Here is a 26,473-nt window from a genome sequence, read left to right on the forward strand (position 1 = left end):
AACCAAAAGCAGTTTAAAGCCAAGTGCTCTTTAGGTCTTTTGTAAAAGTGAAACCCCAGGGAAGAGGAGGGAAGAAAGGGATACCTGCCTGGGGTAGACATAGGAAGGGTTCTGGAATACCATGAAATTTATTACTACCTTGGAGGCCCAGGGAAGGGCATACCTCAGAGTGGATTGGGGCATCTAGGATGATGGAACCCCAAGATGTCCTACTTAGGCAAAAATGCCCATACCCGGGGCGCCTGGGTGTGTCAGTGGGTTAAAGCCTCTGCCTTCGGCTCAGGTCGTGATCCCAGGGTCCTGGGATCGAGCCCCGCATCGGGCTCTCTGCTCCGTAGAGAGCCTGCTTTCTCCTCTCTCTCTGCCTGCCTGTCTGCCTACTTGTGTTCTCTGTCAAATAAATAAATTAAAAAAAAAAAAAAAAGAAACAAAAAAGATTTAAAAAAAAAATGCCCATACCCCACAGAAGAGAGTGCTATTGTACTTTAGGAAACCACATAACTTGAGATCAAGATTTTTTGGCCTTTCAAGTGCAATCAACAATGATTATTAATTAATTTCTCATCACCTTAGTCTAAAGGGAGCCAACATTTGGGAATAAAGGTAGTATTTCCTTATTTTACATGTGCTAAAATTCATACCTAATATATAAATATCACATGAATATCTTTTGGAAATTTGACTGTGGTAGGCAGAATAATGGCCTTCCAAAGATGTCCATGTTCTAATCTCCAGAATATGTAGATCTGTTCATTTACAGGGCAAAGACACTTTACAGATGCCATTAAAAACCTTGAGATGGGGACGGGGTACCTGGGTGGCTCAGTTGGTTAAGTGTCTGCCTTTGGCTTGGGTCATGATCTCGGGATCCTGAGACTGAGCCCCGAGTTGGGCTTCCTGCTCAGTGGGGAGTCTACTTCTCTCCCCACTCCTCTGCCTCTGTTTCCTGCTCATGCTCTGTCTCTCTCTCAAATAAATAAATAAATATATAAATAAAATCTTTTAAAAAAAGAAACTTGAGATAGGGGATTACCCTGGATTGTCTGGGTGAGTCCAATTTAATCACAAAGTTTTAAAAGGGGTGTGTGTGTGAAGAAATCAGCAACCTGACATTGCAGGTCTTGAAGATGGAGGAAGGGGGGCATTAGCCAGGGGAACATAGAGACCTCTAGAAGCTGGGAAAGTCAAAGAAGCAGATTCTCCCCTATCATCTGCAAAAAGGGATAGAACCCAGGGGCACCTGGGTGACTCAGTCAGTTAAGCATCCAACTCTTGGTTTTGGTCCAGGCAATGATTTCGGGGTCCTGGGATCAAGTCCTGGGTCAGGATCCTTGCTGAGGGGGAGTCTGCTTGTTTCCCTCTCTCTCTCTGCCCCTCCACCCAACCTGCACTCTCTTTCTCTCTAAAATAAATAAATAAATCCTTAATTTTAAAAAGGGGATAGAAAGAACCCTGCCAACATTTTGATTTTAGTCCAATGAAACCTGTATCAGACTTCTAACAGAAGTCATAAGATAGTTACTTTGTGTTTCTGTTAGCCACTAAGTTTGTGGTAATTTATTGCAGCAGCAATAGAAAACTAATACATGGTTATAGTGCCAATTCCTTTTTATTTTCTTCGTCTCTGCTTACCAGGAACTTTCTCACCTATAATTTGGTTTTCATCGAAGGAAAGAAGCCTACCCAACTGACCACTCCCACTGCAAAATAGGAAGCTGGCTTATGAAAAGTTTTTTGGGAGCTTTTGGTTAGCATGATTCCGTCTTATAGACATTGAGCATAGCATTATTTCCAGAAAGTGTAAGGTGTCACTTGGGTTATGGGTATGTACATAATTGAACTTTTCTACCTTTCCAGCGGACCACTGACCCACTTTGTGAAATCTTTTTTTTTTTTTTTTTTTTTTTTGGTGAAGATCATTTTGCTGGCTCTTTCTGTCTTCAGTGATGACATTGTCTATTTCGGAAGACCAAATGAACACACAGAAAGGATATTTACAATATAAACCAGAAGAATGGTAAGAGCTGAAGAAAGGTAACAGAAGTAAATGCTATTCAGAGAAATTTGGAGGAGAGATCTAAAGTCTCTTCTGATCCAAAAGAAGGGCAGAGGGGGGCACCTGGGTGTCTCAGTGGGTTAAGCCTCTGCCTTCTGCTCAGGTCATGATCTCAGGGTCTTGGGATCGAACCCCGCATCGGGCTCTCTGCTCAGCAGGGAGCTGCTTCCCCCTCTCTCTCTGCCTGCCTCTCTGCCTACTTGGGATCTCTCTCTCTGTCAATGAATAAATGAATAAATATATAATATTTATATAATATATAATAAATATAAATATATATTCATATAAATGAATAAAATCTTTAAAAAAAAAGAAGGGCAGAGGAGCTTACAAAGAAAGTAGGGCTTGATTTAGGCATTCCTATGAGTAAAATACTAGAGGCAAATTTAGTTAGAGCAGAAAAGCTTTGTGAAAGATAAGATTGTGGTGCACCTGGGGGGCTCAGTGGGTTAGGCCTCTGCCTTCGGCTCGGGTCATGATCTCAGGGTCCTCGGATCGAGTCCCGCATCAGGCTCTCTGCAGAGCAGCTTCCTCCTCTCTCTCTCTCTGTGCCTGCTTGTGATCGCTCTCTGTCAAATGAATAAATAAAATCTTTAAAAAAAAAAAAGAAAGAAAGATAAGATTGTAAGGGCAGATTGGAATCAGCTGCAGCTGGAGTCTGCTGGGTTGAGCAATTTGGATTGTGCAATAAGGAGCGATGGCTTTGGGGAAGGATTGTGATGAAAACATAGTCTTGAGAATGAGTCACATGGATCTATGGGCCTATAGTTATTGAACTAAGCTAACTGCTTAAGGACAGTCTAAATTCAAATATAAAATGAGGGATTATCTGGTAGAAGGAAAATACGTGTTTTGGGTCTTTACTGGTCAAACCAATGGAGTCATGGCTAGATACACCCTTTAATTTGTGTTGAATAGATACTATTTCTATCACATTGATGTATGGACAGCATGAAAGCAAAGGAAAATCTTAACTTGAGCCAACTTTAATAGGAGCTCAAATTCTGACACCTATGGATTTATTTATTCCAGTGCTTCAAGGGCTGAGCTCCATCTTGACTCTCAACTGTAAGAAAATATTTATTTTGAAATTGAGCAAATATAAAGAAAAATCCCCTACAGAGTACTAGTTTCTAAACTATTTACAATTCAAGTTCTGCCAGTCTTGACTGTGGTCTGTACATAGATTTTTAGCATAGTTATAATCACGATACAAATGATTTAATGTTCTATTTTCTGAATTTAGTTGGTTTCACCCTCACATTTCTATGCATTAACATAGTATATATATTTCTTATTTTAAGGAGATACATAGTATCTCACGTAGCTGAGGTGTCACAGTTTGCTAAGTTATTCCTTGTTGTAGTCTGTTTTATTTGTTGGTTCATATATTTATTCATGGTAAAACTATCCAGGCTCATTCTCAGCAGAGAAACATAAATATTATAGCTTGTGGGGTGCCCGAGTAGCTCAGTGGGTTAGGCAACGGACTCTTGGTTTGTCTCAGGTCATGATCTCAGGGTTGTGAGATCAAGCCCCAGGTCAGTCTCTGGGCTCAGCAGGAAGTCTACTTGGGAGTCTTTGCCTCTCCCACTACCCTTCCCCCGACTTGTGCACACTCCCACATATGCATGCTCTCTCTCAAGTAAATAAATAAATCTAAAAAAAAAGTTATAGCTCCTGCTCTCAAGAAATGTATAGAACAGGAAAGATAGACGTGGAAGCCAAGTATAATACTGTTTTCCCTAAGGAGTGGGATGAACCCTATTTTTCCAGGAATATCTACCATGTGCTAGTTCTTTCCTGAGTTATTGTACATTCCTTCACCTCACTGACAATGGCAGCAAGCCCAGGACAAAGTTCATTTTTCCTGGGGCTATGAGCATCAGGGTTATGAAGGAAATGTGCTGAGTCAGGCAGAGGCTGCATTTGACATAGTAACCAAGAGTGATGAGTCCTGGGTCTCCCATGACCAGGGGTCTCCTAGTGTATCGAAACTGCCACAATCTGGGGGTTTTGGGGGACAACTGGAATTTGGCCAGAAGAGTGGATGTGCTCAGAGTTGGAAGTTTTAGAGACCCCTTAGGTCAGTCTCCAATCAGCTGTTGAGGTCAGATTCTGACACGTTCAAACAGACTGTCAGGGGCAACAGGAGATGGGTTTTTGTTGTCGTAGTTACTTGGGAGGAGACATAGGTATGATAAGCATGACAGGCATCTTTTGGCTCAGTGATTGGGTTTTGGAGGTGAATGAGGAATTAAGATCGTTTTGGTGTGTTTCCTTAGGATAAAGATAGCTGAAAATCTTTCAGTAGGGTTGCCCAAAACATAGGACACTCAGTTACATTTGAATTTCAGATATAAATAATGAATGGTTTGTTCAGTGTAGGTATGTCCCAGATACTACAATCGTATAGGGTTGCTTTCTTTGAAAAGAATAGTTAAGTTAGGGAAGGATCCACGAAACTAAATGGATTCTCCTTTTCTTGAAGTCAGTTCAGCTGCTAAGAATGAGAAGGCAGGTGGGAAGCAGAGGTTTTGAGGAGAGAGCTACAGCTTGCCACAGCTTGTTGAGCATGACAGGTGAGGTGACCAGGCTGCCAGGATGCATAGACTGGGGTGAGGGGTCCAGGAATGGTAAGAACTCAGGCTCTGGAACACACCGACTGGGTCTGTGCCTCTTTCTGACTTCGTGGTGTTGGGTGATTTATTTATCTTCCCTGCTCTTCAATTTCCCCATCTCTAAAATGGGCTTTCTAATGAGACCTTCTCCGTGGGGTTGTTGTGCAGATTAGGTGAGGAGATGCAGGAGAGGGCTGACAGACACCTAATGCAGAGTAGGTGCTTACCGCCATTATGAAATTGCAGTGGCACAAATCTTCATGGCTGGGTGCTCTTCTTGCCATTGCTGGAAGGAGAGAAAGTGGGTAGCTGAATTGCTTTGTGTTTCTAGTTGGAAATCAATTTGATTTTTAGAAATATTAGGCAGCCAAATTTGAATTAACACAAAACTGAAATAATTTTTCTATTTACAGAAGTGATACATGTCCATTACAGAAAACGGTGAAAATAGAGATCGGCACAATTAAAACCACCTGTAATTTCATCATCTAAAGGTAAACAATAGGGGCGCCTGGGTGGCTCAGCAGGTTAAGCCTCTGCCTTCCGCTCAGGTCATGATCTCGGAGTCCTGGGATCGAGCCCCACATTAGGCTCTTTGCTCAGTGGGGAGCCTGCTTCCCCCTCTCTTTTTGCCTGCCTCTCTGCCTACTTATGATCTCTGTCAAATAAATAAATAAAATCTTTTTAAAAAAAGGTAAACAATATATATGTCATTGTCACATATACACTGTTCTTACACATAAAAATATTTATTTAATGTCATTGTATGGCACTTGTTCTTCCACTTCACAGTATACCCTGAACATTCTCTGGGTCGGTCATGGTCTTCTACAATATATTTTAATGGTTGTATATTATATCAATGCATGAACTTAAAAAAAAAAATCTCCTTTATAGAATAGGTTGTTGGGAATCTTAAGACAAATTAATTACCCAGGCTTCTTGCTAATCCACATTTACTGAAACCCTGTATGCATTTTTTTATTTCAAAAGCAATATTTTGAAAAGTAGGATAAAATCATCTTACTGCCCTAAAATAACTAATTTTAGCTCATTCTCTGTCAATATAGCTCTGTGTGTGTGTGTGTGTGTGTGTGTGTGTGTGTGTGTTTAGGTTAGTCCTAGTTGCTGATGTAGTTGAACTGTGTTACCTGGATACCTCTTGGAGAACCTGAGGTCATCTTGGCCTGGCGCATTAATATTTAACAGACCCGAGATTGATGGATTGATGATAACAAAATTAATTCAATCCACCTAGGTTTCTATCTGTTGACAGAACAGCAGGGCTAGCCTACAGGCCAGAAAGCAAGGACTTCTGGAGGAGCAATTGAAAGCAGTTCTGCCCTCTAGAATCTGGAATTGGAGACAGGTTCTTCCATAGGTTTCTTTTCGCCTTTGTTCTCAAACAAATGTCTCTTGATTGGCTGCTGAAGGGCCAGGTTGCCACTATCCCTTTTCTTTAAAATCTTGAGCTCTCAGTAGATAAATAGAACAACTGGTAGAGAAAACCCATTTTGGTTAGGCAGTACTGTAGTTTGGAAACTCTGGTCTTAGACAAAGTGTTCTGCCCACATTGTAGAAATTAATCTGTCAGATCCACTGACTAAATGTTCTTCTGAATCAACTACATTGTTCTGTGTCATTCCTTAGTGACCTCAGGCCACTGTTCCTCTTTTACTTCTTCACCTTTGACTTCTGTTAAAGGGGCGTATCCTGGCAGCCTTTTCTCTGCCACAGGTGAGTGGGTTTGTAAGCTGCAGATCTCTTAGATATAAAGAACATCAACTCTGGGATATGGGCCAACACCTTAATTGACATCAGCCACATGGTTTTTTGTTTCCATGAAGATGTTTCAGAACACAGACATCTCTCTAATCACAGGGATAAATCATTAGGAAAAAAATGATCCGCCAACCTGAAAAACAGCCACAAAGACCTGCAGACAATTAAGCTTACTCCCACCTGCTCTAGTCAAACTCTGTGGCAGACACTTTTCATGTATATTACTTTATTTGAACCTCAGAGAATAAGAAATGGTTACAGTTGCCAGGAATTAATTTGCTTGGTCACAGGCTGTTGTCCAGCCCCTCATAGTCTCCTCTCTTTCCGAACTCCTCTGTTCTCCTGCTCACTTCCCGTCAGCTATACTAGCTCCTTGCTCTTCCTCATCAAGTCCACTTGCAATCCCAGAGCCTTTGCATGCACTGCTCTCTTTATCCCCAGAAATCCACATAACTCACTCTCTCACATTCAGAGAATCTTGACTCAATTATCATTTTCTCAGCTTGGCCTTGTCAAGAAAGCTGTTACTGACTCTACTTAAAATTGTACCCCCTGCCCCTCCACACTCCCTATCCTCCTTTATTTTCCTTTATAGCACTTATCACCATCTATGGTGATGACATATTTCACTTATTCACTTTGTTTATTGGTGGTGTCTCTCCACTGGAAGGTAAATTCCATGAGAGTAGGGACTTTGGTTTGTTCACTGCTCTAACCTAAGTGCCCAGAAGAGTACCTGGCACAGAGTAGACTCAACAAATATATGGTTTTTTAAAATAGATTTTATTTATGTACGAGAGAGAGAGAGAGAGAGAGAGAGATCGTGAGCAGGAGGGAAGGGTAGAGGGAGAAGCAGACTCCCTGCTGAGCAGAGAGCCCAATGTGGGACTTGATCCCAGGACCCTGAGCCAAAGGCAGACACTTAAACAACTGAACCACCCAGGCGCCCTCAACAAATAAATTGTGGAATAAACGATTGAAAGACTACTCAGCCAGTAAATGGTGAAGGTCGAGAGTCTGAAGTTAGGTCTCCTAATGTGAAACTTGGCTCTCTTTTCTCAAGTCCATGCTGCCTCTGGAAAGAAAAATGATTTTCTTTCAAAAGCTAACATAGGAAAGTGTTAATGGAAGGGAATGTGAAAACCTGGTCAACAATCCTTCCACAGTATTTGGTAGGTCTGATCCTTACTAAAATATCGTGAACCAATTGAAGATCTGCAAAGGAAGATGTGGAGAGGTCAGAAAAGCCAGAGTAACTGAACAGGTATTTGAGAGAAGATTAGAAGTTGGGGCTGTTGCAATGGTAAAAGGGAAGGCTAAGGGGTTAAAGGGATCAAAATGACTTCAAGCATTTAGAAACTTAAAATAAGATTACTAACCAACAGTTGTTGGTCATATCTACCAAGGATGCAAGAAGATGAAATGGGGGTTTGTTAAACATGAGAAAGATTCTATTGACTCTAAAAGTGTCTGAACTTGTAAGGTTGTAAAGCCTACATCGTGCTGAAATATAAAAACAACTTGTTAACACCAGCTATCTGTTCACTCATTCATTCATTCACTTAACAAGCATTCTCTAAAGTGCTTTACTGTGTACCATTCAGGGTTCTAGAACTCTATCTTTGGGCATACAACAGTGAATAAGTAAGACACACAGAGTCTTGTCATGAACTTAGCAAATGCCTTAGATGTTGTATTGGGGTCCATCTAGTGCCAGATTTCTTGTGACCTCCACCAGTTATTATTATTATTTTTTAAAGATTTTATTTATCTATTTGACAGACAGAGATCACAAGTAGGCAGAGAGGCAGGCAGAGAGAGAGGGAAGCAGGCTCCCTGCTGAGCAGAGAGCCCGATGCGGGGCTCGATCCCAGGACCCTGAGACCATGACCCGAGCTGAAGGCAGAGGCTTTAACCCACTGAGCCACCCAGGCGCCCCCCTCCACCAGTTATTAATTCTCTGAGTAGATTAAAAAAATAGAAGTTTTAATTCTATTTAGTTTCCTGAGTTCACAAAACTTCAGACTTCAGGAGGTATTACAGTCTTCATTCCCTGACCCCAGACACCAGTTCCCAATCTCAGAAGCCAATAATGATGTTTCTTGTGTTTTCAGGGGCACCTGGGGGGTTCAGTTGAAAGAGCATGTGACTCTTGATCTTGGGGTCATGTGTTCAAGCCCCGTGTTGGGTATAGAGATTATTAAAATTTTTAAAAATTTCTTGTGTTTTTAAAAACTATCAGTCAATAGTTTATGGTCTATACACAAGTAAATATACATATATTTTCTTCTCCTCTCTTTTATCCTCTAACCTCCCACCACCTGTTTTTTTGCACAGCTGCTAGCCAATTTCACTTGCAATACATCATGGCAATCTTTCCCTATCAGTATAAACATCTTCCTCTTTCCTTCTAGAGGCTGCATGGTATTCCATTGTATAGTGGGCTATAGTTTATTTTACTAGTCTCCCTCTGATGGACACTTGTGTCTAATCTTTTGTTAATATATATTGTTTATGAATATTCCTGAAGACACATCCTTTTCTACATACGTGAATACCAGTAGGATAAATTTCTAGCTACATTGTTGGGTTGAATGGTATGTGCATGTGTCATTTTTTAACTGTTTTTTTACTGTGGCAAAATATACATTTAAAATTTACCGTCTTAACCATTTTTAACTGTACACCTCCATAGCGTTAAGAAAATTTACACTGCTGCAAATGAACATGTGTCATTTTGACAAATATTGCCAAACTGCCCTCTGTGGTGATTGCATCTATTCAGACTTTCACCAGCACCATATGAGAGATGGCTTTTCATGTAAGTGGTACTGAAAGGACAGGATGCCTGTGATTAACTGGGAGATGCTGTAGCAGAGAAGAAAGGGCACAGGTTCTAGAATTTAATCCTGGATCTGATGCTTGCCATCTGTGTGCTCTTGAGCATTACTTAATTCCTTGGGGTTTCGTTTCCTCATATCTAACACTAATATCAAAGAGGGGTAAAGATTCAAAGGGCCTAGAATAAGGGCCAGGCATATAGTAGGCACTTAATAAATAAGGGCCATTAGCTATTATTATGACTTGGGCCTTTCACCAATCAGTCTACAAGTACAAGTTATTTAATATCTCTGAGAGCTAATTTTTGCAGTGTAAAATGATAGGAGACTGGTTATCCAAATTGTTGTTCATTAATTCATTGGAATACTATTTAGTTATTGAATGGTCAAGGTATTTTGAAAGGCAGTGTAGGGTAGTTAAGCATGTAGACTCCAAAGCCAGATTACTTGGGTTGATTCTTGTTGTTGCTACTTACCAGCTGTATAACCCTGGTCTGGATCCTTGACATCTGTCTTAGTCATTTTGGGCTCCTATAACAAAGTACTATGGACTGGGTGCTTATAACAACAGAAATTTATATCTCACAGTCCTGGAGGCTGGATGTCCAGGATCAGGATGCCTCTTCCAGGTTAAAGACTGCTGACTCCTTGTTGTAGCCTCACTTAGTGGGGTGAGATCTAGCTAGCTCTCTGGCCTCTTATATGAAGAGTAATGCCATTCATGAATGCTCTGCCTCAGATTGGCTGCAAAAGGGATGGGGAGAGAACCTCCTTTGTGGTTTTAAAACATGAACTAGATTTTTTGACAATTCTCTCATCAAAAGGTAGATCCCCATCCCCTGAATCTTAACTATCAGAGCATGGTGGAAGTGATATGGATTCGACTTCAGGAAACTGGTACCTTCTATTTTCTGTCTCACACACTCACTCTTTTTTTTTTTTTAAGATTAATTTATTTATGAGAGAGAGAGTGGGAGGAGGGGCAGAGGTAGAGAATCTTCAAGCAGACTCCCCTCTGAGTGTGGAGGCTGACATGGGGTTTGATCCCATCACCCATGGGATCATGAACTGAGTTGAAACCAAGAGCTGGACCCTTAACTGACTGAACCACCCAGGTGCCCCTCACACACTCATTCTTTTTTTTTTTTTAATTTTATTTACTTATTTGACACAGAGAGAGATCACATGTAGGCAGAGAGGCAGGCAGAGAGAGAGAGCGAGAGAGCGAGAGAGAAGCAGGCTCCTCACTGAGCAGAGAGCCTGAAGTGGGACTCGATCCCAGGACCCTGGGATCATGACCTTAGCCAAAGGCAGAGGGTTAACCCACTGAGCCACCCAGGAGCCCCCCCCCCACCTTTTTTTTTAAAAGATGTTATTTATTTATTTGACAGAGAGAGAGTGTGCTCACAAGCAGGGGGAGGAGCAGAGGGAGAAGCAGACTCCCCACTGAGAGGGGACCCTGATGTGGGGCTTGATTCCAGGACCCTGGGATCATGACCTGAGCTGAAGGCAGATTCTTAACTGACTGAGCCACCCAGGCACCCCCCCCCCCCACTCACTCTTGAGTGAAGCCACAACATTCATCAGAGGTCTAAGCATGGTGAGGAGAGGTCCATGTGGAGAAGAATCAGGGCCCCACCCATAGCCCCAGCTGACAGCCAGCATTATTAATATGCCAACTTGAAGAGGACCCTCCAGTCCCCCAATTAAGCCAGACTAACTGATGCCACATGGAGCAGAGATGACCCTTACCTGCTGATTTTTGTCCAAACTGTAGCACTGTGCACAAAATAAATGATTGTTGTTTAGTCATGGAATTTTGGGGTAGCTTGTTACATAGCAGTAAATAGCTGACACTAGGGGGAAACAAATGAAGGAGAGGATTTGCTTATATATTTGCTTGCTTGTCTTTATGATGGAAGAGACTTGAAAATGATTACGTTGAAAGAAACCACCACACTTGGAGGACCTTGCCCTAAGGTCTCTATTTTCTAAGTGAGGTGGGAGGTCCTTTCCATGGGGCAATAGGGTTGGGAGTTGTACCAGTAGTGAAGGGTTAAAATAGTTGTCATGGGGACTAGAAGAAGTTGGGTGGAAAGAAGGTGGCATGAAGGTGGGGGCTGGAATGTATGGTAAACAAGTCGTCAGGGAAAGGGTCCCGGAGAAGCTGGCCTTTGAGCTGGACCCTGGAAGATGAGTAGGATTTTGGCAGCAAAGGAGAAGTGGGGAAAGAAGAGTTTGAGTAAAAATAAAGAGGGATGGAAATGGATGAACTTTTTGAGAATCTATGCATTTACTCTTTTAACAATTATTTTTGAACCCCTATTATGTACTGGAGGTCAGGTGTTTGTTGTTGAGAATACAGTGGTGAGCGAGACCCAAAAGACCCTGCCCATGCAAGGCTCACAGTCTAGGGAGATACAAGGAATAAACTGAAAGACTAACATGTATAAGTATGGTAATTAAGGTAATTAAGAATTGTGATACTTGTGATGAAGGAAACCAATGGTTGCCAAAAAGCATTAAGAAAGGATAATCTCTTTAGATGTGGTCAGAGAAAGCCTCCAGAGTAGGTGACATTTAAACTGAGCCATGAGGAGCATCTGACTCTTGGTATTGGCTCAAGTCATGATCTCAGGGTCCTGAGAACAAGCCCTGCCTCTGGCCCTGTGCTCAGCATGGAGTCTGAGGGTCTCTCTCTCCCCTTTCCCCCTGCCCTCCCACTCATGCTCACGCTCTCTCTCTCTAAAATAAAGAAATTAATTTAAAAAAAAGTAAACTGAGGGGCGCCTGGGTGGCTCAGTGGGTTAAAGCCCCTGCCTTCGGCTCAGGTCATGATCCCAGGGTCCTGGGATCGAGCCCCACATCTGGCTCTCTGCTCGGCATGGAGCCTGCTTCCTCCTCTCTCTGCCTGCCTCTCTGCCTACTTGTGATCCCTGTCTGTCAAATATATAAAATCTTTAAAAAAATAAATAAATAAACTGAGCCATGAATGAAGAATGGAAGAATGAAGAATGGGAATGAATGTTCCAGGCAGTTGGAAGGCATGTGCAAAAATCTGAGGCAAGAGCAAGGTAGAAGAGATTGAAGAGGAGGTAGGAAGGGGCCAGATCTTCATGGGGCTTTCCAGGTCTGCTTAGATATTGATTTTATTCTCAGTGCAATGAGAAGTGACTGAAGATTTTATAATTTTTTTTTAATTTATTTATTTGTTAGAGAGAGCGAGCGAGTGAGCACAGGCAGACAGAGTGGCAGGCAGAGGCAGAGGGAGAAGCAGGCTCCCCGCCGAGCAAGGAGCCCAATGTGGGACTCGATCCCAGGACACTGGGATCATGACCTGAGCCGAAGGCGGCCGCTTAACCAACTGAGCCACCCAGGCATCCCGTGACTGAAGATTTTAAGCATTAAACTCAGATTATCCAGTTTACATTTGAAGAAGACCCCTGTCTGTAGGGATGCCTAGAGGTATGGTAGTGAAAACTTATTTTTTAAAAAGGAAGTTTTCATTGATTTTACTTTTTTTTTCCTTTTTTTAGCTAGAGAGGGTTTTTGTTGCTGTTAAACTTCAATTTTAAATCCAGGTCCTAAACATGGGGGGATTAAAAAAAAATCAGTGAAAACTTATTTACTTTATGTTACATAATTTGAGATATCCTAGAGTGCTTTGGCATTGATGTCACCTTGCTTCAAAGACATAATATGACATATGAAATCAGAGAATACTGACACAGATGTATAGATATTTTAAATATTCACTATTTAGGGGAAAAGACATTATTTATAATTGTACCAAGGAAAACAAAGAGATGCAAAATTCTTAGGAATAAACTGAATAAGAAATGTACAGGACTGGGGAGTGGGTGGCTCAGTTGGTTTAGCGCTGGTCTTCAGCTCAGGTCATGATCCTGGAGTCCTGGGATAGAGCTCCCCATTGGGCTCCCTGCTGAGAGGGGAGCCTGTTTCTCCCTCTCCTCCCCATATTCTCTCACTATCTCTGTCTCTCTCTTAAATAAATAAATAAATAAATAAAATCATAAAAAAATGTACAGGGTCTATTTGAATAGAAGTTTAAAACATTTCTGAGAGAATCAAAAGGCTTTACAGAGGGTACCTGGTTGTCTTAGTTAAGTGTGTCTGCCTTTGGCTCAGGTTGTGATCCCAGGAACCTGGGATGGAGTCCTACGTCTGGCTCCCTGCTCCATGGGGATCCTGCTTCTCCCTCTGCCTCTGCCTGCCTCTCTCTATCTCTGTCTCTCATGAATAAAAGTCTTTACATATAGGACTGCCATGTTCTTGGAATGAAGACTCAATATCATAAAGATACCAATTCTCACTAAATTAATCTAAAAATATTTACCACAATCCCAATAGAAATACCCAGAGGATTATTTTTCTGGGAACTTGACAAACTGATTCTAAAGTTCATGTGGAAAAATAAACAAGTAAGAATAACCAGGAAATTTCTGAACAGGAAGAATACTGAGGGAAGACTGTCTTACTAGATGTTAAACCGTATTATTAGGTTTCAGTAATTCAGTTTTTTTGACCATGGAATAATCTATGCAAAATGGCAGCGAACGTTTATGCAGCCTTTGGGTTAAGCAGACCCTCTGTGACTGGCAGGTGGCGGAGGTGGGCATGTATAGTGACTGACCACCCCAAGAGTATGAGACTTGAGAATCCTATTCACTGATCTCTTTATCCCTAAAGTTCTTTCCAGCACCCAAATTCTTCTTTCTTTAAAATTTTTATTGTAATATAATCGACAGCAGCACCAAAATTCTTAATCCCTAGCTTGACTGTAAACTCTTACAGCATCGGAACTATGTTTTTTAGTCTCTCGACTCGCGCGCATGTCTAGGATGCACGTCGGTCTGCCAAGTTTGGTGCCCCGTTAATGTATGCTGTCTGCCTAGGACACAAAATCAGAGGCAGACTTTGACAGAAAAGTCTAACTTCTCCTAGATTCACATTCCAAAAGGCTAATGCCAACTTGATTGGCTCAGTGGATCGACAGTGCTTGGCCAGGGTAGACACTGAGAGAGTGAAGACTGACTGCTTAATATAATCAGTGGCTGAGACAGCTGGCGCGAAACTTATGGCAGCGATCTTAGAATTTCCTGTCATGACCCATTTTGGGACTGTTGGATTCTGTGCTTAGCACTGCACCAGGCAATTGGAGGGATCAAAGAAATTCTCTAGAAATCTCCTTACCTGACATTTTAGTAGGCTCTTCATACAAATATTTGTTGAATAACAAGTATCTGGGGAGCCGGGAGAAATATACAAGCAGTTGGGAGAGAAAGCTCCTGAGGCAGGCTTACACAGTAAGCACCTCCCTGTCAAATCAGCTTTGACCGATCCCATTTTCCATGTTGGGATCCTTTTTATTTTGAAAGAATTAGCAAAATTAACAGGTTTGACTAACATTCTGGCTCCACTGTCCCCAAAGCTGGATAATCTTAATAATTTACAGTTTCCTTAAGGCAAAAAACAGGCAGTTCAGCTTTTTTTTTTTTTTTTTTTTTTTTTTTAAAGCTAGATGCTTTGTAGAGCTTAGGATTTTTTTCCTTCTGTTTTGAAGTTCTTTTGTTTGGGAAAATTGAGGCTTGAAATTTTTATGATTAAAAATTTCCCTCTCCCAAGGTCTACACATCTGTAAGAACACTGCCCAAAGAGTTAACAGATTAATTACTATATTATTTACAATTTTAATATTTTATTTGTGGCTGTGGTTTAGACAACAGAAGGGAATGGATAATTACTCTCCAACTGCATGATGATTGCCATGTGGTTCCTTCTTGCACAGTTTCTGTATAATTAGAGCTATGTGTGCCCTGCAAAACAAAGCATCATATCCATTTGGAAGCATGAAATTAAATTTCCCAGATTGAGGGTAGCAATTTCAGTTTTGAGGAATTGATTTCTTCAAGCATTTCTTTGGGAAATCCAGACTATCTCTTCCAAGATGTAGAAATAGCTTAGGTTTCTGATTACAGTTCAGTATGAATGGAGATGTTTTTTGTCAAACTTGGAATTCAAATTTTTCTTTCTGAGTAGAGGTTTGTGCTAGGCCACATTTTGAGGATGCTGAGGACAGGCCCTGCCCCTTAACATCCTACCTTTGAGTATTCTAGGAAAGGACGACCTCCGGACAGGGTCTGAAATTGGAGGGGCTGGGGTATCTCAGAGGCCCAGGCAGAGAATGAGGGAAGGTTTTTTTTTGTTTTGTTTTTTTTTTTTTTTTAAGATTTTATTTATTTATTTGACAGACAGAGATCACAAGTAGGCAGAGAGGCAGGCAGAGAGAGAGAGGAAGGGAAGCACGCTCCCTGCTGAGCAGAGAGCTCGATGCAGGGCTCCATCCCAGGACTCTGGGATCATGACCCGAGCCAAAGGCAGAGGCTTAAACCCACTGAGCCACCCAGGCACCCCACCAGGGAAGTTTTTTTGACCTGAGATGAATTGTGTTGTTTCTCTCTGTCCTTTAGAAGTCCCCATGTATCAGTACTACTTGAGATCTGATTGTATTCAAATGAACCTCAAAAAAAAAAAAAACCCAGATATGTTCTTATAGATGATCTCTTGGTTAGGTATGTGAATAGTACCCTAGGTTCAGAGGAGAAGATCTGGCTGGCCAATCGAACTCAGGGTGTGTACTAAGAATGACCAGGAGTACTTTCATTGTCGATATCAACTTTAAAAGCTAAAGCCTGAGTTCCCTTTTTCCTAAATCAGAGAGGATCCTAGGATTCCTATGTTCACTGTATTTCCTGATTCTCCCAATTCCTAAATTCTCAAAATTTCCCAAATTGTCCAAACCCTGCATCCTCTACATGTCTTTATTGATGTGGTCTTCTGGACTGGGGGCCTCAGCTTCCCAAGTGGCCCCTCTTGTGCTTCCTAAGGAGCATCTCCCTCTCTTTCTGTTTAGGGAAGAACAACAAGATTTGGGAAAATTACATTCTAGAAAGCACCATTTATGCTCTTTCTTGATATGTATAGTAAGTATGTATATTCCTTTGCCCCACCTTTACTAACACTTGGTATTAAATTTTTTAAAAAAGCAATTTGCTAGGGGGGCCTGGCTGGCTCAGTCAGTAGAGCAGGTAACTCTTGATCTTGGGGTCATGAGTTTGAGTCCCATGTAGGCAATGAGTTTACTTAGGAAGAAGCAATTTGCCAATCTGATTAATAAAAATGGTATTTTGTCATTGCATATATTTGTATTTCTTTTATTATTAGGCAGGTTTAAAAAAGACTATCTTTTTTCTGGTATTTTGCATTTCTTTTTAGTAAATTGCCTGTTTGTTTTCTTTGTACATTTTTCCTTGGGTGCCCATCATTTTCTGAAAGATTGGTAAATAGTGGTTGATAGAATTTTTGAACCTTGCTTTCAGATATTATGTCTTGATTTTAGAGAAAACTAGATTAATGTTCTCAACCTATAGCAGACAAAGCTCTTTGCCTCTATTGAAGTTTACGTATGCTGGGTACCAGTTTAATCCCAGATGATCTTTCAGGAAATTTAATTTATAATATGCTGATGGCCTCTTTGGACTTTTAAGCTTCATCCCACATTTTTACACATTTACTAGATCATTTAAGGTTTATTTTCCCCTCTACTTGCCACATAAATCATACTTCCTTCATCTTCTTACACTTACAAATGTCTTAGATTTCTCAAAATTCTTCTCTTGGTCTGCTGTCTTTCATTTTCAAACTTGTCACTAGGGAAGGGAGCTAAGAGTATTGGAATGCTCTGTAAATCCTGCCAGGCTGTTGCTTTCCATCTTCACCTTCCAGAGGTTTGTGGGTAGAGAGCTGAAGATGTCAGCAGCTGCAGGAATGTCCCCGGCCATCTGTTGCAAGTTGCAGACACTGTGTGTGCGGCTTGCCAGAGATTGAAAGACACCATGCTGGCCCTCTTTCAGATTTGGCCAAAAGTTTGTCTTTCCTCTCTTATTTTTTTTCTTTTCAAGGTTTTATTTATTTATCTGAGAGAAAGAGAGAGAGAGAGCACAAGCAGGGAGAACAACAGAGGGAGAGGAAGAAGCAGACTCCCTGCTGAGCAGGGAGCCTTTCGTGGGGCTTGATCCTAGGACCTGGGATCATGATCTGAGCTGAAGGCAGTTGCTTAATGACCGGGTCACCCAGGTGCCCCTCTACTCTTATTTTTCTTAAATTATTTATTAATCAGTCCCTCCCAAACCCTCTCCCAGCTCCATCATGTGAGTTAAGCAAAAATGTTTTTTCAACTTATATTTTAACATTGCAAGAATAGTACAGGAATTCCCTTTATCCAGATTCCCCAAACAAAATACTTATAGTATAAATATATTTTTTCTGATATACTTAAAATGTTTAAACTAAAATTATTTATACTTCATTTATATATACACACTTTTTGTTCCTGAACAGTTTGATACACATATGATGATGCCCCTTTATCCCTAAATAATGTGTACATCCTAAAAAACAAGGTTTTTCTCTTATACAAGCATAGCACTATTACACAAATCAGGAAATAGAAATATTATATCCTAATAATAATAATAATTATTATTATTCTAATCAAGATTCTATTTGAATTTTATCAAGTATCTTATCACTAAACCAAAAAAAAATTTTTGGGTAAAAGTGTTTTAACTGATCATCTAGATCAGTGGTTTTCTTTTTTCTTTAAGTTTTTTTTTTTTTTTTAAGATTTTTATTTATTCGTTTGACAGAGGCACAGCAAGAGAGGGAACACAAGCAGGGGGAGTGGAAGAGGGAGAAGCAGGCTTCCCACTGAGCAGGGAGCCCAATGTGGGGCTCGATCCCAGGACCCTGGGATCATGGCCTGAACTGAAGGCAGATGCTTAATGACTGAGCCACCCAGGTGCCCCTCTTTTTTTTAAAGATCTTATTTATTTGAGAGAGAGAGAGCATGAGCAGGGATGTGGGTAGGGGAGGTGGGGAGAGGTAGAGGGAGAAGCAGACTTCCCGCTGAGCAGGGAGCATGATGAGGGCCTTGATCCTAGGACCCATGACCTGAGTTGAAGGCAAATACTTAGCCGACTGAGACACCCAGGTGTCCCTTAATATGTGTTTTTATTAATAATACAAAAAGTATAAATACTTTACATTTAAACATATAAAATAATACTTTTATCTTTTTCTTTTTTGGTGTGTATTGGTCATTTTCTACATTTGTTTTATCATTTTCTGTCTACCTCTTTATTATTATTATTTTTTAGATGCAGTATTTATTTTCTTTATTAAATTGTTTTATTTTTTAATTTAAATCCAATTATTTAACATAATGTATTATTAGTTTCAGTGGTAGAGGCCAGTGATTCATCAGTCTTACAGAATACCCAGTGCTCATTACATCATGTGCTTTCCTTAACATCCTTCACCCACTTACTCCATTCCCCAACCCCATCCCCTCCAGCAACCCTCAGTTTGTTTCCTATGATTAAGAGTCTCTTATGGTTTGTCTCCCCCTCTGGTTTCTTCTTGTTTTATTTTTTCCTCTCTTCCCCTATGATCCTCTGTTTTGTTTCTTAAATTCTCATATGGGAAACAAGGGTAAAAATGAACTATTGAGAGTTCATTAAGATAAAAAGCTTCTGGGGGTGCCTGAGTGGCTCGGTGGGTTAAGCCTCTGCCTTTGGCTCAGGTCATGATCTCAGGGTCCTGGGATCGAGCCCCGAATTGGGCTCTCTGCTCAGCGGGAAGCCTGCTTCCTCCTCTCTCTCTGCCTGCCTCTCTGGCTACTTGTGATCTCTGTCTGTCAAATGAATAAACAAAATCTTAAAAAAAAAAAAAAAGATAAAAAGCTTCTGCACAGCAAAGGAAATCATCCACAAACCAAAAGACAACTGACAGAATGGGAGAAGATATAGGTAAATGTCTTATCTTATAAAGGGCTAGTATCCAAAATCTATAAAGAACTTATCAAACTCAACACCCAAAGGACAAATAATCCAACAAGAAATGGGCAGAAAACATGAACAGACATTTCTCCGAAGAAGATATCCAAATGGCCAACAGACACATGAAAAAATGTTCAACATCACTCAGCATCTGGGAAATACAAATCAAAACCACAATGAGATACCACCTCACACCAGTCAGAATGGCTAAAAAGGAACTCAGGGAACAACAGATGTTGGTGAGGATGCAGAGAAAGGGGAACCCTCTCACACTATTGTTGGGAATGCAAACTGGTGCAGCCACTCTGGAAAATAGTATGGAGATTCCTCAAAAGGTTGAAAATAGAGCTACCCCACAACCCAGCAATTGCACTCCTAGGATTTACTCCAAAGATATAAAAACAGTGATTTGAAGGGGCACCTGCACCCCAATGTTTATAGCAGCAATGTCTAGAAGAGCCAAAATATGGAAAGAGCCCAGATATGTCCATCAACAGATGAATGGATAAATAAGATGTGATACACACACACACACACACACACACACACACACACACACAATGGAATACTATTCAGCCACCAAAATATGAAATCTTGGGGCGCCTGGGTGGCTCAGTGGGTTAAAGCCTCTGCCTTCGGCTCAGGTCATGATGTCAGGGTCCTGGGATGGAGCCCCACATCAGGCTCTCTGCTCTGCAGGGAGTCTGCTTCCTCCTCTCTCTGCCTGCCTCTCTGCCTACTTGTGATCTCTGTCAAATAAATAAATAAAATCATTAAAAAAAATGAAATCTTGCCATTTGCAATGATGTGGATGGACCTGGAGGGTATTATGCTAAGCAAAATAAGTCAATCAGAGAAAGACAATTATCATATGATCTCATTCATAGTGGAATTATATCTATATATTTATATATACATATGTATGTATAAACATATGTATACATGTATTATTACAAATATTATGATGTACACATAATTTTTACTCTTTGTTCTATTCCTTGCCCTCTCCTGCTCTGATCTATTTCTTTTTTTTTTTTTATAAAGATTATTTATTTACTTGACAGAGAGAGAGAGATCACAAGTAGGCAGAGAGGCAGGCAGAGAGATAGGGGGTAGCAGGCTTCCCTCTGAGCAGAGAGCCCAATGCGGGACCTGATCCCAGGACCCTGAGATCATAACCTGAGCTGAAGGCAGAGGCTCAACCCACTGAGCCACCCAGGCGCCCCTCCTCTGATCTATTTCATAGGAAATACTTCCATTTCCCAAAGCCCCTTTGCTAGCTGGCTTTCCGGGAGATTTGGCCAATGGAATGCACTGGTGAAAGAATGGAGGGCAAGAGAAAGGAAGAAACCAAGGTATTTCTTCTTCCTCATCTCTGTCTGATTCAGGTGGCTTCTCTCTCATGGCTTTGGCTTAACAACCATCCTTCTTGGGTCTCTACTATGGATGGCTCCAACTTCCGGACCGTGGTCACACCACCTCCTCACATTGTCCCTTTAGCTCTAGGAATAACATAGGCTTCCTACTCTGGCTAATCTCTAGATAGCCTCATTCCTCCCTGTCTGGCTTCTCAACTCTTCCATTGCCTATGTAACCAATTCCTAACACTAAGTTCCCTCTGTTTGAAATACCCAAAGTATGGACAAACAAAAGATCCTGAATAGCCAAAGCAATCTTGAAAAAGAAAAGCAAAGCTGGAAGCATCACAATTTTGGACTTCAAGCTATATTACAAAGCTACAGTTATTGAGACAGTATGGTGCTGGCACAAAAACAGACAAATAGATCAATGGAACAGAAAGAAAATCCAGAAATGGACCCATATCTATATGGTCAACTAATCTTCAACAAAGCAGGAGAGTGTATCCAATGAAAAAAGACATTCTCTTCAACAAATGGTATTGGGAAAACTAGACAGCAATATGCAACAGAATGAAACTGGACCACTCTTACATCACACACAAAATAAATTCAAAATGGATGAAGGAGATGAAAGACCTAAATGTGAGACAGGAAGCCATTAAAATCCTAGAGGAGAACACGGGAAGCAACCTCTTTGACCTCAGCTGTAGCAACTTCTTACTAGACACCTCTCTGAAGTCAAGGGAAACAAAAGCAAAAATGAACTATTGAGACGTCATCAAGGTAGAAATATTCTTCACAGTGAAGGAAACAATCAACAAAACTAAAAGGTAACCCATGGAATGGGAGAAGATGACAAATGACATATTTGATAAAGGGTTAGTATCCAAAATCCATAAAGAACTATCAAACTCAACACCCAAAAAACAAATAATCCAGTTAAGAAATGGGCAGAAGACATGAATAGACATTTTTCCAAAGGAGACATGCAGATGGCTAACAGACACATGAAAAGATGCTCAACATCACTCAGCATCAGGGAAATATAAATCAAAACCATTGTGAGCTACCACCCCACACCTGTCAGAATGCCTAAAATTAACACAGGAAACAAGAGATGCTGGTGAGGATTTGGAGAATGAGGGACCCTCTTACACTGTTAGTGGAGATACAAACTGGGGCAGCCACTCTGGAAAACAGTATGGAGGTTTCTCAAAAAGTTAAAAATAGAGCTACCCTACGACCCAGCAATTGAACTACTAGATATTCACCCAAAGGGTACAAAATTAGTGATTTGAGGGGAATATGCACCCTGATGTTTACAGTAGCATTATCAACAATAGCCAAACTACAGAAAGACCCCAAATGTCCACTGACTGATGAATGAATAAAGAAGATGTGGTATATATATACATATATATATGATGGAATATCACTCAGTCATCAAAAAGAATGAAATCTTGCCGTTTGCAATGATGTGGTTGGAGCTAGAGTATATCATGTTAAGTGAAATAAGTCAGGAAAGACAATTACCATATGATTTCACTTATATCTGGAATTTAAGATACAAAGCAGATAAACATAGAGAAAGGGGGTAAAAAAGGAGAGGGACAGGGTGCTTGGTGACTCAGTTGTTAAGTGTCTGCCTTCGGCTCCAGTTGTGATCCTGGGGTCCTGGGATCAAGCCCCACATCAGGCTCCCTGCTCAGCAGGAAGCCTGCTTCTCCTTCTCCTACTCCCCCTGCTTGTGTTCCCTCTCTCGCTGTGTCTCTCTGTCAAATAATAAATAAAATCTTAAAAAACAAAAAAACCAAACAAACAAAAAAAAGAAAACTTCCTTTAAAAAAAAAAAGGAGAGGGAAGCAAACCTTAACAGACTCTTAACTATAGGGAACGAACTGAGGGTTGCTAGAGGGGAGGTGGGTGAGGAATGGGCTAAATGAGTGATTTTTTTTTAGGATTTATTTATTTATTTATTTATTTGACAGAGAGAGACACACAGCAAGAGAGGGAACACAAGCAGGGGGAGTGGGAGAGGGAGAAGCAGGCTTCCCACTGAGCAGGGAGCCCGATGCGGGGCTTGATGCCAGGCCTCTGGGATCATGACCTGAGCTGAAGGCAGATGCTTATCTGACTGAGCCACCCAGAACTTATTTTTTTTTTTTTAAAGATTTTATTTATTTATTTCACAGACAGAGATCACGAGTAGGCAGAGAGGCAGGTAGAGAGAGAGGGAGAAGCAGGCTCCCTGCCGAGCAGAGAGCCCGATGCGGGGCTCGATCTCAGGACTCTGGGATCATGACCTGAGCCGAAGGCAGAGGCTTTAACCCACTGAGCCACCCAGGCGCCCCGCAGAACTTATATTTTTAACCACATTACTGTACTGTCTCAGTACACAAATACCTTGCCCTCAGGAAGATTATATTCCAAGAAGAAGACTAACGTTAGTCTAGCAATCTCTCTCACTCTTTTACACACACACACACACACACACACACACACACACACACACACACAATTATAAACTGTTTAAATCCCAAGAAGGAAAAGTATAGGGCACTATAGGAGTACGTGATTGGGGAACCAGACCTAGTCTGGGGAAACAAATTGTTGTACATTGAGTCTATAGTTTAGTCTTTGGTCCTGAGTGCAACTGTTCAAGAGGCTAGCAGACCAGTAGTTCCCAATTCTGGCTGCACATTAGAATAACCTGAAAAGAGATTTTAAGGGTGCCTGGGTGGCTCAGTTCGTTAAGCAACTGCCTTCGGCTCAGGTCATGATCCTGGAGTGCTGAGATCGAGTCCTACATCAGGCTCCCTGTTCAGTGGGGAGTCTGTTTCTCCTTCTGACCCTCCCCCATCTTGTGCTCTCTCTCTCATTCTTTCTCTCAAATAATAAATAAAATCCTTTAAAAAAAAGGGGTTTTTTTTCCTTTTAAGATTTTATTTATTTATTTATTTGAGAGAGAGTAAAAGATAGAGAGGGAGAGAGTACATAAGCAGGGGCAGAGGCAGAGGGAGAGGGAGAAGAAGACTCCCTTGCCAATCAGGGAGCCTGATGCAGGACTCGATGCCAGGACACGGGGATCACGACCTGAGCCAAAAGCAGATGCTTAATCGATTGAGCCACCCAGGTGCCCCCAAAAAATAGGTTTTAAAAAATACTGATGCTGAGGACATGCCTCAGACCAATTAAATAAGAATATCTGGGTCTGGGATCCAGGCATTAATATTTTTTCTGAAGCTCCTTGGGTGATTCCATATGTCGCCACAGTTGAAAACTGCTGCAGGTTCAATTCTCCTTATACACATGTACATGAAAGTGTTAAGAGGAAAAGGGGGTAGCAGACTTCAGTTTCTAGCTTGCTGTCATGTTGGGGAGGGGCCCCTCTTCAAAAGGAACTTTTCCATATTTTTTTTTTTTAGATTTTATTTATTTATTTGACAGAGAGAGAGAGAGATCACAAGAAGGCAGAGAGGCAGGCAGAGAGAGAGGGGGAAGCAGGCTCCATCCCAGGACCCTGAGATCATGACCTAAGCTGAAGGCAGAGGCTTAATCCACTGAGCCACCCAGGTGCCCCTCCGTATGTTTTTTATTTAAGGTATTTTTTAAATGTCATGACTCATTGATGTTTTTATTTGACAAGGACATGTGATATCGCATTGTGGAAAATATTTTGTTTGATTGGAGAAATCACTTTTTATGAATAAGCTGGCTCTAAACTTCCTGGAAGCCAGAGGACCTCTCTTTTTTTTTTCCTCTTTTTTTAAAAGGTTTTAAATTTATTTTAGAGAGAGTGAGAGTACAAGTGGGGGAGGGACGGGGGAGAGAATGGAGCCTGAAGTGGGGGTTGATCCCACGACCATGAGATCATGACCTGAGCTAAAACCAAGAGTCAGACACTCAACTGACTGAGCCACCCAGGTGCCCCTAGAGGACCTGTCTTTTTCACTGGATTCTATCATCCCAGATACCAGGAAGTAAAAAGAAAATCATACCAGCACATTAGGTGCAGGGGCTGCACCCCAGGGAATGCTGCACAGATGAAACAAAGTTGAGGATACAAATTCTCTTTTCATTTCTGATGTAAGCTGAGTCTTTGAGTCTTCTCTCCCCAGCCCATCTAGAGATCTGTGGAGTCATTCTGCTCCCAGGGCTCTGGAGGTTTATTCTACTCCCACAAGGAAAGCAAAGCATGATCTCACTTCTGATTTACTTGTCTCTGGTAGGCTGTCTTCTTGTTCCCAGACTGTAGTTTCCTGGAGAGCTGTGACCAAGTGTTTTGTTTTGTTTTGTTTTTTAAGATTTTATTTATTTGACAGACAGAGATCACAACTAGGCAGAGAGGCAGGCAGAGGGAGTGGGGAAAGCAGGATCTCCACTGAGCAGAGAACCCGATGTGGGGCTTGATCCCAGGACCCTGAGATCATGACCTGAGCCGAAGGCAGAGGCTTAACCCACTGAGCCATCCAGGCGCCCCTCATTTATTTATTTTGAATATCCAAATCTTTTTTTTTTTAAAGATTTTATTTATTTATTTGAGAGAGTGAGAGCGAGAGCACGAGAGGAAAGGTACCAGGGAGGGGCAGCAGGAGAGGAAGAAGCAGACTCCCTGTGAGCACAGAGCCCAGTGCAGGGCTTGATCCCAGGCCTCTGGGATCACAACCCGAGCCGAAAGCAGCTACTTCAGACTGAGCCACTGAGGCGGCCCTTGAATATCCAAATCTTAACACAGTGCCTCACACATACCAGGTGCTCAAAACATTTGTAGCATTGAATTAATATATTTATTGCATTTTCACAAGTTCAAAATGGTGATTTGTTCAGCTGGTGAGACGCCGAACTAAAGACGTTAAGAGAAGTCTAGCCAACTAGTAGCAGCCAACAACGCATGTGAATTAATCAGTGCAAATCTGTGACCATTGTCTAAAAAACACTCAAAACATACATTTTACTGATGACACAAGAGAAGCAGCCTCTTCTTATGGATGATTGCAGTCTAGTGACCGGTTTCCACCCTCCTGAATTAGCCCCAACCTACCTCCCATCCATTCCTCATGTCAGTCAAGAGACTTTAAGATTTGAGACTTTAAAAATATAGATCTATGGGGCGCCTGGGTGACTCAGTGGGTTGAGCCACTGCCTTAGGCTCAGGTCATGATCTCAGGGTCCCGGGATTGAGCCCTGCATCAGGCTCTCTGCTCAGTGGGGAGTCTGCTTCTCCCTCTCTCTCTGCCTGCCTCTCTGCCTACTTGTGATCTCTCTCTGTCAAATAAATAAATAAAATCTTAAAAAAAAATAAAAAAAAATAGATCTGATCATGTCACTCCCTTGGGAAGAATCATCTCAGGGGAGAAGCCCCTAAGGTTATGCTTGACCTGGCCTTTGCCTACCTCCCCAGTTCCTTTGTAGGTTCTAGGTCTCAGAGAGGCATTCTCTGACCACTCTACCTAAAAGTGACATTAGTTGTTCATTACCCCTACTTATTTTCTTCAAAGCATTTTTCTCAATGTAAAATAACCTCATGTGGGGCACCTGGCTGGCTCAGTCAGTAGAGCATGTGACTGTTGATCTCAGAGCTGTGAGTTTGAGCCTCGCATTGGGTGTAGAGATTACTTTTTAAAAAATTTTAAATTAAAAAATAAAAATATATTACCTTATCTATTTATTTACTTGTTTACTGTCTGTCTCCCTGAACCTAAATATAGGTTCATTAAGGAAAAAAAAACTCATTTTGTCTATCTTGAGCATCCTTGAATCCTCAGTATCTGGCTCACAGTGGGCACTCAATCAATATTTGTTAAATGATTAATACACAGAAAAAGGAGTATGTTATTCAGTTAAGGAGGTGTGAAATACTACAGGCGGAAGAGTGGTCATGGATTACAGAGTA

General features: G+C 41.4%; 1 long non-coding RNA gene across 1 annotated transcript in view; it reads right to left on the reverse strand.

Annotated features, from left to right (window-relative positions):
• The window catches only part of LOC308349607, a 152,525-nt gene that overhangs the window by 18,238 nt on the left and 107,814 nt on the right, over positions 1–26,473 (reverse strand). The window contains exon 3 of the long non-coding RNA XR_013967477.1: positions 4,905–4,963. This is a non-coding gene — a long non-coding RNA (uncharacterized lncRNA). The remainder of the gene's footprint in view (positions 1–4,904; positions 4,964–26,473) is intronic.

This window comes from Martes martes (assembly GCF_963455335.1).
Source record: "Martes martes genome assembly, chromosome: 9".
In the NCBI taxonomy this organism is placed as follows: Eukaryota; Metazoa; Chordata; class Mammalia; order Carnivora; family Mustelidae; genus Martes; species Martes martes.